We start from the raw sequence: 15,119 nt of genomic DNA, 5'->3' as shown, positions 1-15,119 counted from the left end.
TTCTGTGGCCTGTCTCCTTGGCTTGCAGGGGCCGGTCAATTCTGCCTATATTTGTGTCTTCCTCTCTTCTGATAAGGCCACCAGCTGTATTGGATCATCACCGCCCCCACCACCCTCTCTGCCATGACTTCATTTCAAGTGAACCCCAGCTTTAAAGAGCCAAGCTCCAAACACAGCCACCTTCCGAAGCACTGGAGATTATGACTCCAACATGCGAATTAGAGTGCAAGGGTGGACATAATTCCAAGGCCTACAGATTGAAAGAGACTTAAAAATATAGCACCTCTGGGGCACCTGGAGTGGCTCAGTTGGTTAAGTATCCAACTCTTGACTTCAGCTCAGGTCATGATCCCAGGGTCGTGAGATTAAGCCCGCCTTGTGCTCTATGCTGGGCATGCCATCTGCTTAAGATTCTCTCTCTCCCTCTGCCCCTCCCTTACTCATAAATGTTCTCTCCCTCTCTCAAAAAAAAAAAAAGAAAGAAAGAAATGTATATATGGCACCTTCACGGAGTAAACATTTGGGTGATAAAATCATTAAGAAAAATAAAGACATGAATACCACAACAGTTAGGATAGCGACTAGTTTGGTGGAAGGCTAGGGACTAGTCTGGCCATGGCCATATGGAGTGCATAGAGGGAGACTTCCTTATCCCCTGAGAAGGGAGGTGGTCACAAGGGAGCTCCTCTTCTAGATTTTTCTTTTTAAGTAACCTCCACACCCACCGGAGGGCTCAAACTCATGACCCCAAGATCCAAGAGTTGCATGGTATACCAACCGAGCCAGCCAGGTGCCCCTAGGGCTCCTCTTCTTAGAGGCCATCATGCCGTACATTTGTTTTCTATAGTTTTCTGTACCTGTGTGATGCTCAACAAAAATAAATAAAAATAAATATGTTGGTCTTTAGAAACTACCAGAAGGGGCGCCTGGGTGGCTCAGTGGGTTAAGCCGCTGCCTTCGGCTCAGGTCATGATCTCAGGGTCCTGGGATCGAGTCCCGCATCGGGCTCTCTGCTCGGCAGGGAGTCTGCTTCCTCCTCTCTCTCTCTCTCTGCCTGCCTCTCTGCCTACTTGTGATCTTTCTCTGTCAAATAAATAAATAAAATCTTTAAAAAAAAAAAAAAAAAAAAGAAAGAAACTACCAGAAGTAGTTGAAAGGGTTGGAGGTTGTTGCCTTTAGAAGGGAAGAGTCAGGAACTGCACACGTATGCTTTAAGGCCTAGAACGGAAGCACCGTCAATGCCAAAGACTTTCCATTTATCCATAGTATACTGCTATGAAAAGTAAAAAATTATAAATTAAAAAGCATATATTCCCATTTGGGTCTGTCTTGGCAAAGTGGATACTTCCGTGACCAGCCCATTGCCAGGAACTTCATACACATACCCCATAAGTAGGCGTCTCACCCAGGGATGTTTGATTTCATTCCAGAATCAGAGGCAACCAGTACCTAAACCCAGTTCTGCCTTGTATACCTTTGAAAATGGTTTTAATCTGTGCCAGGAACATGGGCACATCCATGTGGGAAGTTAGACACTCAAATATACAGTCGGTGTGTAAGGGCCTGGTTAGCCTGAGGAACTTATAAGGGCGGGCCAGGCCGGATGGAGACATCCAATCAGTGGGGTGCGCATGTATTTTCTATGGTAAATTGAAATTCAGTTGGTCACCCTTATTGCCGACCTAGCATGACTGCAGTTTTCCCTGTGTGTTGCAATCTCATTGGCCACCTGTGTGTGGGCTGGACTCAACCACTTCTATAAAGGTTAGTCTGTAAGGCCGGGAAGTGTAGTTGTCGGGAGCACCATGGTCATCAGGTAGGGTAGTCGTCGGGAACGTCAGGTAGCAGAGTGGTCGGGGTCGGTGTCCTGGTCGTCATCACCTCTTTGTAAGAGACGGCCCCAACCGGTTGGTTTGATTTTTGATGCTTGGCATGAAATAAAACTTTGCTTGACTTTCGCTTTGTGTCGGTCTCGTTCCTTTGATCACGGACCCTAACAGTTGGATCATTAGATTTGATTATTTAGGCAAATTCCCTTCATAAATGGTCTTGTGGGGGAATATTTGATTATACTTAGGGTATATAAACGTGCCGACACTGTCCATCTCATAGCAGATGTGCAAAAAACTTTCAGTAATTACGAGCAGAGCTACCAACCCAGAGCCTCCACAAGTGACACTAAACATGGCCAATGAACTTTGGCCAAACATTCTTTCGCTAAGTCCCAATCCACTTCTAGACACTTCCGGGCCAACTTCTAATCTTCACTCCTCTGTGATGTTTGAAAAGCAGGTCTACTAACATCTTCTCGCATGTAACATCCTGCATCCGGAAAACAAAACAAGCTTTCACGACCAGAAGCTGAGAGGGTACTGGCCACACAGAGTTGCACAGATGGGCTGGTGTGTGATCAGCTCAATTCTGTGAGTCTTTAAGTAAGTCATACTCAACCACCTTTGGGTTTCCAGACCCCACCGGCATGATGGTTCCCTTCATTGACAGGTGATGACAGCCCTAGCAAAGGCTCACAAGGTAATTTTCTATAGAAAGGATGGCAGTCAGCTCAGGCTGCCAGAACACGATACCATAGACTTCATGACCAGAGCAACAGAAATTTCTGTTCCACAGTTTTGGAGGCCAGGAAATCCAAGGTCAAGGCACTGGCCAATTTGGCTACTGGTAAGAGCGCTCTTCCTGGCTTGTAGACGGTTACTTTCTCACCATGTCCTCACATGGTCTTGCTGTGTGTGCATGGGGAGAAGGTGATCTCTGGTGTTTCTTCTTCTTATAAGGGCACCAGCCCTCTCAGATTAGGGTCCTCCCCTTATGACACCATTTAACCTTTATCATCTTATCATGGGCCCTGTCTACAAATACAGGCTCACCGAGGAGTGGGCTTCAACAGTGGATTCTGGGAGGCGTCAAAAGTTCAGTCTCTCTCTGTCTGTCAAATAAACAAATAAAATCTTTAAAAAAAAAAAAAAATTTCAGTCTCTGACAAAGGGCATCACCGGTAACAATAGTTTTCTGATCACATACATGTAGTAGCATTTGACAGTTCACAGAACCCTCACACATCTTATTTTCTTCTGAACCTCTCAGCAGAAGGTAGGCACGGAAAGGGTTATTAGATCACATTTGCAAGATAAAAAAGTCTTGGGATTTTTTAAAAAGATGTAATTAAACCAGCTACCTTTCAAGAACTTCTTGATTTAATGCATATATAGGTTAGGTGTTTTTATAAGAAAAAAAATCGCATTAAATATGTATGTTAAGCTCATTTTCCCATTCTAGCAGAGAGGATTTGGAAAAGTTGAATAATAATTTTCCCTCTCATGAATCCTCTTACTTTTTTTCCCCCATCAGATGCTAACAAGACCCACTTTCCAGTGCAATGCTCCATAAATTAGACATAATACAGGAAGCCCTGCCTCTCTGCTATATCGATCAGTCTACACCTGGCAAGTGTGGCCATCCAGATCCGTGCAGGGCCACAGTGTGGAGGTCTGGGTCAAGTGTGTCGCCCCACCCAAGACCACACTCACGGGGGCAACAGAGCCTGCTCGAAATGGCTCTGCACTCCACACCCGGCTGGACACCCCAGCAGGCAGGAAATGAGGTTATAGACTCTTCCAGCTCAACGTTTGGACCATACGCCCGCTCCTCCCTGACCGATCCGCTCTAGGACCCACATGGTACAGATCTTCCTCCTGTCCAGGGCCCACCGCCTCCCTTTGCATCTGATGGCTGCCTCTCCCTGGCCTCCCCGAGGAAGCCCTTGCAGAGTACGCCCTCGGAAGGCTAGTCTTAAAACTTATCCAGAAGAAGAAAAGAAAGATTTATTAAGAAGTCTGCAAGTGGGTGCCTGGGTGGCTCAGTGGGTTAAGCCGCTGCCTTCGGCTTAGGTCATGATCTCAGGGTCCTGGGATCGAGTCCCGCATCGGGCTCTCTGCTCGGCGGGAAGCCTGCTTCCCTCTCTCTCTCTCTCTCTGGCTGCCTCTCTGTCTACTTGTGATTTCTCTCTGTCAAATTAATAAATAAAATCTTTTAAAAAAAAAAAAAAAAAAGAAGTCTGCAAGTACTTGTCTGAGCAGAGTTAGACACGCCCCCTCACCACTGGCCTTCCCAGAGCCTTTGCTATACCAATGCATTGATCTACTGTAGGAAAAGCGTGAGAACGTGCACTTCTCCTGCGTCCAACGTTGGAGATCGCTTTTCGGGGAGAGCAGCACTTCTGCCTGTGCTTGGGGCTGGGGTCACCGGAGTGCTATCTGGGGTTACCAGAACACCGTGGATGGGGGGAGGCATTGCCTCCTGGGCTTTTAGGCTCTTGGCCAGGCCCAAATTCACACCCCTCCCCCAAGCCCATCCTCTTAAAAGACAGGCTGCTCAAGCCCACACGGGCCTCTCACTGGTGGCTGTCACCATTCTGCAGTGCCCCCAGGGAGCCTTCGAGAATCCGGGCCTTGGCTGTGCAGGAGGGAGCAGGGGGCCTGAGCTCCGCCAGCTCTCTCTTCTGGGTTTATCAGGAACGGGCTGGAGTAACAGGAAAAAAGAAACCTTTGGCTATTGACTGGTCCTCGTCACTTGCTGCCCCTTGCTCTCGCTCCGAGAAAGCCCATCTGGACGCTGACCTGGAGCAGGAAAAGCCTTCCAGGCCCGAGCAGACAAGGCCGGCCCTATTGATCACCCAGTCCTTCACCACCGCTGGCTCTGGGCCCGGAAACAGTCATTAATCAGGAACTTCGGGACAGCTGGACTAGCGCGACTTTATCAATGAAGTGCACGGTGGAAACTCTCGAGAAAGTTTCCCAATAGACTGGATGCGGGAATGCAGGCGTGGGCTCAGCCACTGTCATCTTTAAGGGACACAGAGAGCTGCAGGCCGGTCTCCAGAGGTGCCCCAGGAGCCACTGCTCCCCATGTTCATGGCCTGGTCGCCCCATCATGAAGGATTGAAGGCAGTGGGACAGATGTTGGGCCGGATCCAGGCCTAAATGTCAGGAAGGCCTGGCAGCTCTGCTCCATTGATGACGGGGGCTGGGGGTCCGGCACCACCACGGGGGAAATCTGCCTGCCTGCCCGAGGGACAGCATGGAGGGTCTACATAGAGACTATGGAGAGGGACACTGCGTCCCACTGCGCCCGGCCTCCCAGACTTCCCAGCCAAGGCAGCAGATGATCAAAGAAGCCACCAGCGTTGCCCTGGTCCCAGCAGACAGCACAGGGGACGGAGCTGAGCCGTCCCCATCCTGCCCCTCACTTTCCTGCCCCACCGACTCCTGAGAAGTAATCAACGTGATTTCGGCCACCGGACCCGGGCGCAGCTTGTAAAGCTGCAGTAAATGACAGAAGCCCAGAGGAAGTGGGGGTACGGAGACTTGCAGGGGGGTTCCAGAGACAAAGGGACAGCCAGCCGGAGGGGGTGGTCTGACAGAGAGGAAGTATGAAGACCCTACAGCCCAGAAAATAACTCCTCTCAGAAGGACCCAGACCCCACCAAGGAAAGTGCTCTGTGTCTCCGGCCAAGCCTGGGGCCTGCAGCAGGCAGAGCGGGGCTCTGGGGGCTCTTTCCTAAGCTAGAAAATGGGGGATGGCCTTGCCTGCCACAAGGGATTGGGGTGAGCATCTGGGAGAGCGTGTGTATCCCGGAGCTTTGTGCTCCGAATGTGACACTGCGAATGGAGGTGTTTTGTGTCTCCGTGGGTGGCAGGGACTGTACGCCCGGTGTCCCCAAATCCTTCCCTCAGTCCCCAGAGCAGGGACAACATGGGACGCAGGACAGTGCAGGGAGCTGGCAGGAAACCCCACTGGAGTTCTAGGGGCGGGACCTGCGGCCTGTACCCCGGGAGAGAAGGTGCGGCCACCAGGTGTCACTTCTTCCCCTGGACGTGGCCGTGAATGTGCTTCCACCACGGGGCACTCGGGAGGAAGCGTGACCTTCCCCTTGTGGAAACAGCGGACACACGAACACCCGCAGGCTGTGTGGCTCTGAGTCCCAGCTCAGCCCTGACCCTCCTGGAACCTTGGCCCACGGCCCACTTACCTGGTCTTTCTGGCCCTTTGTTTCCTCCTGAGTCCTTCTCGAGGACAATAGTGTTTACCTTATAAGGTGGTTTCAGCGATTAACTGACTTAATATGTGTGAACTACTCAAACCCCAGGCATAGCAACGGTTCTGTCCTGTTCCCTTCTGTTCTGTACGGGTCACACAGTCACAGTGGGGAGCTCTCCGGTGGCTGGGATTCTACCTGCCTCCCCTCCAGGTGGGCCCTCTTTTCTCTGGACCCTTCCCCCTCCCCCACCCCACCTTGGGAGCCTTTACCTCTAACCAGCGAACCCCTACAGGCAGAGTATGAAGGGTGCGGCGTGGACCCCTGGGGTCCAGGCTCCACCTGCACCAGATGCGGGGTGCCCCAAACCCAAGGCAGGGGCTTAGGGGGAAAGGAGCCAAGGTGGGGGGTCGTGCCCTGTGAGGGTCTTCTCTGGCCTGCTTATTTACAGGGGAGAGGAAGCTCGGGCTTCATTGGCCATGCAGAGCAAGGACACAGTTGCCCTCAGTGGCCTTCCCAGTGAAGGAGTTTTGAGAGCCCAGGACCAGCCTCCAGCCCCACTCCCTGTGGGAGGCGGGGGCAGCCGGAATATATTTTCATGCATTTCCACCACAAAAAGCACGGCGCACGCTCCCGGGTGACCAGCCTGACCGAGCTCACGTGTGCACTTCATAGGAGAGCCTGTTTCTGTAGTTCACGTGTGTTATCGCCTTTCTTCTCCGCTACAGTCCTGTGGGGTAGAGACGGTCATATCCCGAGTTTACAGATGAGGGATCTACAGCTGCGGCTAAGTAAGCGGCCCGAGCTCTTGAAGCCAGATCAGGACTGTTCCTCAAATCCCGTCTGAAGCTGGCACTCCCAACCACTCTGCTCCATTATTATTAGGAATCACAATAATAATATCAACAGTAAAAACTACTGAGATTTTAGGAAGCCATTTCTACACGGTTTGGCAGAGCGGCTGGTCATTCTGAACACAAGTGCCTTTGGCTGTGGAGAGGGCTGGGACCCAGGAAACAAAGGGACCTTGACTGAAGACATAGGCAGCCCCTACAAAGGCCCTGTGTGGGGCCGTTAGCTGCAGAACCGAGTCCTTACGGGGTCCCGGGTGCTTTATCCCACGACACCATTCACCCACACACCTCTGCACAGAGAAATCACCACCGCCCCTAGGGCAGAAGAGAAAACTAACAACAAGGTCAAGGGCAGGAAGCGGCGGGGGGTGGGGCGGGAATGCAGGGGGTCTGCTCCTCCCCCCACAGACACCCCAGCCCAGCCCACTGTCCTCTCTGCTCTGCCAGCTCCCCATGGGGAGGGAGGCCAGGGCACAACTGTTTCTAGGGGTTCTGATGACCAAAAATGTTTAGAACCAAATGTGGGAAAGCAGAGAGGCAGGCGGTCAACCCACCGACCTCCAACCTGTGCCTCGGAAAATCGGAAAATCAGAAGGTACTGGGTTCCCCTGGGGAGACCAGAGGCTGTAACACAGGCTAACAGAGGACACATTGCTTCTCTCATTTTAACCAGTGAGTGCCTGTTCCACGCTGGGGGCTGGCTAACATTCTTTGCCACATTTAATCCCCACGGCACACCTACAGCGCGGATATTTTTATTCCCATTTTACCAAGGAAACCGATGTTTGGAGATGCCAGTGACGCACGCATCCCTGCCCCGCTCCCGGCCCGCGTTCTCTCTGCTCACGGTGAGTCAGAGGGCCAGGACGGGCTGGGCTAAGCTTGCACACCTGTCTGAAGTAGACGACAGTTGCGTTCTTACTGTGCAGGTAAAGAAACTGAGGCTCTGTGAGGTCTCAGGCTCGTTCTTACTGCGCAGGTAAGGAAACTGAGGCTCAGTGAGGTCTCTGCCTCGCTGAAAGCCCCTGCGTGTGAAGGGAAGGATATAGGATCTGACCCTAACATGGGTCCTTAGCATTCTCCTCTTCGAGGGCAGGGACCCACGAAGGACCAGGAAGAAGGGGCCCTGGGCAGGAATGTGTGGGACACAGTAAACAAAGTGTGTGAGGCATGTCACGCAGCCCACAGCCCACCCCCACCCCAGCACACAGGGGGCCGCCAAGGCACCCCGAGCTTTGTCTTGCTTCCACAAAAGGTATCTCTGGGACAGAGCCTTTCTTTCTGCCTATAACCTTTCCCCTGATAAGATGCCTTGGGTCCTTCTCCAATGGCCTAGTCCCAGCTTCTGTCAACCTTTTTTATTCTATTTTGGCTTCCAGAACATCTATGTTTCACTCGGCCAATAATTTTGCTCAATATCTAATTCATCTTCTGTCTTGATAGAAAGCCAAACGGGGACAAGATACAATTATGCGTCGATTTCCAGCCAGCCCTTATGTCTACTGGGGTGAGAGCTGGGTTTTCCTCATGGGCAATCTTTGTTTTTAGCGGAATTGCATTCTGAGAGAGCGGCCTGGTTTGACATCCTAAAGGACAGGCGGAATCCCTCTCCTATCCCTTGGTGCACTTCAGCCACAACGTCAGCCACAACGCTTAAATCCTCGCTGTAGCCAGAGTCAGAGCCCCCCGCCGCACCCCCACTGGTGCCAGGACCTCGAGGACAGTCGGTGCACATGTGAGCCATGGCTCTGCCGCGGAGGCGGGAGGCAGAGAGGGGGCTCCTCTCATCACGGCTAGCAAAGCTGGCAAAGACAGGGGAATGTTCCAGGTGCTCTTGGAACTCTAGTGCAAACATCTTTAATGGGAATCCGAGGACAGAATACAGACCCGCGTGGGACGGGGGGTGGGGGGCATTCACCTTTCACTGAAAGGGAGTACATCTTCCACCTAGGAAAGCGAGCAACAAATGGGAGTAGTCTAACCCACGGTGCGACTTTGTCGGCAGGAGACACGCACCTTTTTATCTTACTGTGGAGACAGACCACAGAGCAACATCTGGCTTATGCACACGGCTGCCTCCGACTGGTGGAAGGTATCATACCTACACCAGTCGCGTTACGAAGTTTGTTCATGGAAAGCACGAGTAGTACTCGGAGTAGATCAAAAGTTGAGGATTTAAAAGGTTTTTTTTCCCCCTAATATAACAATATAAGAAAACATTATGTTTCACTCTTTGTAACAGCAGGTGTTTTATTTTGTGCATTAGGAAAGATTACGCTGAGAAGGGGTCCACAGGTTCATCAGAACACCAACGGGGCCCATGCACGACAATGGTTAAGATCTGCTCGAAGGGAAGGCTGAGGCTCTTAGACCAACAGGAGGTGGAGGGGAAAAAAGGAGGAGAGAAAAGAGGAGGAGGAGGAGGCAGAGGAGGAGGGTTGGAAGGGGAAGAGGGCTGGAAATGTTAGCAAAGGAACCCAGAGGGCCAAGAAAGAAAGACTGAAAAAAAAATGGAGTTTTCCAAAACTCTTCCAAGAGTGTAGCAAATAAGACTCAGTGAACAACGCAGAGATTTAAAATAAAGAATCTGAAAGCCAGTCTTGAAACTCTATGCTCAAATATCTCCTGCAAGGTAGACACTGAAATGAAGAACGGTCTCTCGCCAAACACCCAGAGCGCCCCACTCCTGATCCGGGCTTGTGCAGAAGCGCCCCACTCCTGATCCTGAGCCTGCTGAGGCCAAGGCCAGAAGGAGAGAAGGTCTGTATTTGTCATGGGGTCCTGCTGTGGAATGACAGCACCCAGATGCCCCCTCTCTGGCCGCAAACAGTAGAAGATGCAATCTGGCCAGTGAGACACCTGCTGACCCTGAGCTCAGGGCTCCAGGCAGAAGAGGAGTCCCCTGTGACTTCCCATGGGGATGGCCCAGAGCGGGGGGCCCCACTGAGGCGGCTCAGGGTGGGGCGGGGCAGGCTGTAGTCCCAGCCCTGAGGGTCCCGTCAGAGTGACGGTTGGACCAGTGCCATGTCCTCTCTGTTTCCCCTTCGGTTCCTGTGTCAGATCAAACACAGCCTGCAAACACGGATCTCACTGAGGGGGCGAGTGGGGCCACACCCCCATTCCTTGCTTTCGAGCATCTTCCCCCATCTTGTATTAAGGAAGGAGATGGTGTGGGACCTTGTCAGAGGCCGCACTCCCCCAGACACGGACCCTGACATCAGGGGAAGGGCAGTGGGGGCAGAAGGACAACAGACAAGGGCAGGTGGGCAGGTGACTATACCATCAGGCCAGCCCCCTCTGGGGGTGAGTGGTGCTTGATCCTACTGGGGGAATTCCGGGGGCCTTTAGAAGACCCACAACTCTAGTAGCTAGGGAGCTGGGGCACCGACGCGCCCCAGTCTTCTGTGTCTGGCTGAGGGATGACAAGGGTGGTGGCGGCGGGAGGTGATTCATCCTCAGGCAGTGGCAGGAGCTCAGCTATCAGCCTGCAGAGGGAGGTGCCGGCACCTGGAAGCCAGCTGGTGGGCCCGGAAGCAGGGCTGGGGGGACCCCAGCAGCAAGACAGAGGGACTAAGACTTCCTGAGCTCTTATTAGATGCGTGCCCTGCTGAGCGCTCTACACAATTTCCATCGGTACAAGCTCACCCAGAGGACTCGTTCTGCTAGCTGCATTTTACAAAGTGGAAAAAGACCAGCCCCATCGCCTCACGCCCCTACCTGCCCACTCCGCCTCCCCGCCTCTGTCCAAGGTCAACCAACCTGTAAAATGCAAAACTGAGAACTGATCACAGGCTTGTCTGGCTGGAATTCAGCTCCTTGATGTTTGCACCACTGTAACCCCTCCAAGCATCAGAAGGCCCTGGGGTCCGGCCAGCTTCCGGGATGTGCCAGCCCTGTTCACAGGGCTCTGGGCTCCGCGGGGGTCCCCCACTTGGTTCCCTGCTCTGCAATTTCACCATCTTTCAGACGCACCAACTTCTGAACCAGGGGCCCCGCATTTTCATTTTCCATCGACTACAAAGGACTCAGGGCCTTGTCCACCCAAGTTCCGATTTCCCTCAGAAACGCATCTCCGACTCTCAGCCACTTAAAATCCGACGGCCCCCACAGAACTAATTGAAAAATCCCCAACACTTGGATAATAATTTTCCTCCCCAAAGTTACACCGAGAATTAACAGGTGATAATGGCCTAACAGTACACTCCCAGCAACAAAGACAGGCCAAATTATTTCTCAAAGGATCTGGCTGTTACTTTAATCTTCTCACTTCTTCGCTGTGTCGGGGCACAGCAGTTAATGACCCACGATAAATCCAAGAAGCTGTGACATGCAAGCTAGGAGCTGAAGCCCAGCTGAAACACAGATCTATATTTTCTCTCAGAGGTGGTATCTAGGTTACCTGGGCCCAGCAAGGATTCCTCGATATTAAGGCTGTTCTTCTTTTAAGCCCCACCTCGACACGTCTACTGTCTCAGCCAGGGACTTGTGTTTTTTTCTCTTAATCACCCGCACCTCCCCTTCCAGCTAACCTTTCCAGCCGCCTCGCTCTCCAAAGCGTGGTGGCCGGATGATGGGACACAGGGGACCATGAGCGTGGCATCGATGGGAACTGTCACAGAGCCTGGGGATGAGGTCCCCCGTGTTCAGCTCACATTCTGGGGCCGCAGCAATCGTCCGTGGCACGTGGACACTGGTGTGCACAGCGCTGTGTGACTCCAGAGGACTTGCCGAGGCAGAGAAGGCTTCGTGTCCACACTCGTGATCGCAATCCCCCAACCAGCGAAGCCGTCTGCACTTAGACACTGACCGTGTCAGACAAGCCAGGTCTGGATGTCTCCCTCCCGTCTGCCTGGGAGACTGAATAAACCGGCTCTTTCCACCGCCAGCCGGACCCTGGGGAACAGGAAGCCTGGCCGCAGGGAGACAGACCCACAGTCTCTCATTCTCAGTTCCAGGTTCGGAAAAGCTCAGAAAACTGAGTTTTTATCAATTTATTTGATCAAAACCTATACTGAACATAACTGAAGCTGATACTGTCTTTAAGGTCTCTTAACAAGGAAAAGCCCCGCTTCGCAGCGGAAGCATTGATGGTCTGACTACACAGGACTGCCGCAGACTCACAGGGCTCTTGCCCGATATAGAACTCAGGCACCACAGAGCTTTCCGAATCTGAGAATTCTAAATTGCTCAGCACATTCGCTCCCTGGGGTTTTGGCTAAACCCTCAACGCAGCAAGGATAGGGCACTCACAGCTCAGGCCTCCCGTCAGGCGCTCTCTCGTCCAAGGGCGGCGGAGACACTCGGCTGGTGTGGAATTCCCCGGTGGAATCCGGGACTGGCCCCGGACTCAGAGCCGGAGGGCAGGGACCCAAAGAGCAGGGACTTCGGGAGAGAGGTGGGCCGCCCTCCGCCGGGGAGGGCCGCGGCGTAATGAGCACGAAAGTTCCATCTGAGGCTTGTCTGGGGCACCTGCGGGCCAGATCTCCGCCCCCGCCCCGCCCGCCTGAACCTTACACGTGTATGTAGAGGCCTTTACTGGGGGCAGCTGTGTACCCTGTCCAGGTGGCCCCCGGCTTTCTCAAGGCTGCGTCCTTGAAACGGGTCTGCTGCGGGACTGGTGGACAGAATGTACAGGGAAGGGAGCAGGAGCCTCCAGTGGCCCTGGGGCCATCGTGCAGGTCAAGCCGTGGTCTCGTTCTGTCCCCTCGATGACCTCCACCTGCACATACGCATAAAGAATCATTATACAAAGTAGGACACGTCATTTCTGGTTGGGATGAGGACAGAGTGCTGGCCCGGAGTGCGGCTGGCTGCTGGAGTCAGGAGGGGCACGTGCTGGAAAGACCACAGAAGGAAGGGGCCAGGGACACGTGAGGAACCCTGGGAGCCGGGCCTGTGTGCAGGAGCTGGGGGGCATCCAGAGCACCCACGGGTGCCCTCGACTCCTCTCGACTCCGACTCACAGCCTGGTGTGACTCTAGGGACAGGCTCGGCACCATTAGCAAAGCTCTTCCTCACTTGTGTTTCTCTCCTAACTTACCCAGTGACGCTTAATTATCTAAATCTCAATTAATCTCCGTAAGGGTGCTTGCATGAGAAGTTCGTTTAATTTCCTCCTCCACCCCCTGTTGCACGTGACCTTGTTCGGTTTATTGATCCCTCAGCCTCCACGCTTCTCCCCAGAACTGGTGGCGGAGCAGCTCAAAGGACGTTCCTCAGCAGCAAATCCCAGGAGCGCTGGGCTCCTCCCGTGACTGCCCGGGCCGAACCCCAGTAGGATGGGGCTCAAGACAGTCTTCTTTTTTTTTTTTTTTTTTTTTTTAGATTTTTATTTATTTACTTGAGAGAGAGCAAGCAAGACAGAGAGAGGGAGGGAGGGATCCCAGAGAGAGAAGCAGACTCACCGCAGAGCGGAGAGCCAGACTCGAGGCTCGATCCCAGGACCCCGAGATCATGACCTTCCGAGCCGAAGGCAGACGCTTAACCTACTGAGCCACGCAGGCGCCCCTTGGGACAGTCATCTTAGGAAAGGAGGCTTTGGAGACAGGACAGGCTGATCTGCGTGCAGCAGGTTAGGAAACAGTATGGCTGGGACAATCCTGGTTTGGGGAAAAGAAATAATGTGTGTGTGTGTGTGTGTGTGTGTGTGTGCGCTCACACGCGCGTGCGCGCGCTGAGTAAATTCTAAAAATCAGCACGTGTAACTTTCACAACCGAGGGTGAAAAAATACAGTTACTTCCCTTTTGAGGGGGTTTATGTTCGTGTTTGAATGATCAGGCTTTAAGAACACAGCGGCCAGGCTGGAGGAGAGAGACCTTCAGACTCTCCCACAAGCTCTGTGTGTGATTTGAGCAAATCTCCCAGGGGATAGCGAGAAAACCACCTCCACACCCTCCCCCTCTACTCTCTCTTCCTCATGCACACATGCACACACTCCTCTCTCTCTCTCTCTCTCTCTCTCTCTCTCTCGTTCTGGATTGAATGGTTGAAATCTGAGCCCTCAAATGTGAGGGTAGTAGGACGTGGGGTCTTTGGGACGTGATTAGGCCACGAGCCCTCGGGAATGGGGTCAGGGTCCTTTAACACGGGACCCCAAAGAGCTCTTTTGCCTTCTTTCTGCCGCATGACGACGCCACAAAGGGTGGGCAGTCTGCAACCTGTAAGAGGGTTCTCACCGGAACCCAGCCGTGCCGGCACCCTGACCTCCAACTTCCAGCCTCCAGGACTGAGAGAAATAACTTTCTGCTGTTATCAGCCCCCTTAGGAGAGGACTTTATCAGAGCAGCCCGAAAGGGCCAGGACTCTCACTGCCCTCCTCATATGCACACACCACGCACACATGCACAAATCTCTAAGGCCCAAGGAGAGAACCTTCTAGAAGGCCAGTATTGGGACCACCTCAAAAACAAGCAGTGACAGAACGGAGTGATCCTCGCGTCGGCTGGAGGCTGACCTCTTGGCGAAGCAGACAGATGGCGGCACGAACAGCACGCTGCCTACCGGAGTCCATCTGACCCGCGGCTCGGAACAGGGGGCTCTTTACTCTTCCGTTCAAGTTCTCCAGCCCCAAATCACACTGATGATGCTACTTAAATCATTGGCTTCTTTATGGCTTTTATATCTACCCCTTTTTCTAATAGTCTATTTAAAGCTGGAAAATGAACCTCATTTTTTCTAAATGTAATTTGAGCGAATTTGCATGATACACACAGTAACAAGTGGGTCCTGAATTATGTATGATCCCTTTAATGGGCCAGAGCTTGTTTGGAATGTGTGATCTTATAAACTACTGGGTTTGCTTTTTATGGCAAATTGAACACTACTCCCCCCTCTTGCTTTACATATTCTCCTAATTAGGGGAGATAAAATAGATTTTAGACCTGAAAAAGTGATTTCTTTCCAAGAGCCCACATTTGTATGGAAAATTAAGCTCATTTCAGTCAGCTGCACCCTCTAATTTAGAGCTGTTGTCAGCATAAAGGATAATCATAAAAGATTTCCCCATCAGGAGCTCTTACGCACTCGAGATCCTAAGGTGACATTTTGAAGTTAAGGAGGGGACTGTGAGTTTTGCTCCTTCGGGTGGCCTCAGGGAGTCTGGGGTGGGACTTGGATTTCGCTAAATAAGGACGATTGATTTAAAGTTGGTCTACATTTTGCTTGCTGGCTCCTTGGGAAGCAGAGGAAGTCTGAAATTAGTAATAATTGCTCC

This window comes from Mustela erminea, chromosome 7 (assembly GCF_009829155.1).
Source record: "Mustela erminea isolate mMusErm1 chromosome 7, mMusErm1.Pri, whole genome shotgun sequence".
Taxonomy (NCBI): domain Eukaryota; kingdom Metazoa; phylum Chordata; class Mammalia; order Carnivora; family Mustelidae; genus Mustela; species Mustela erminea.
This window is presented reverse-complemented; position numbering follows the sequence as displayed.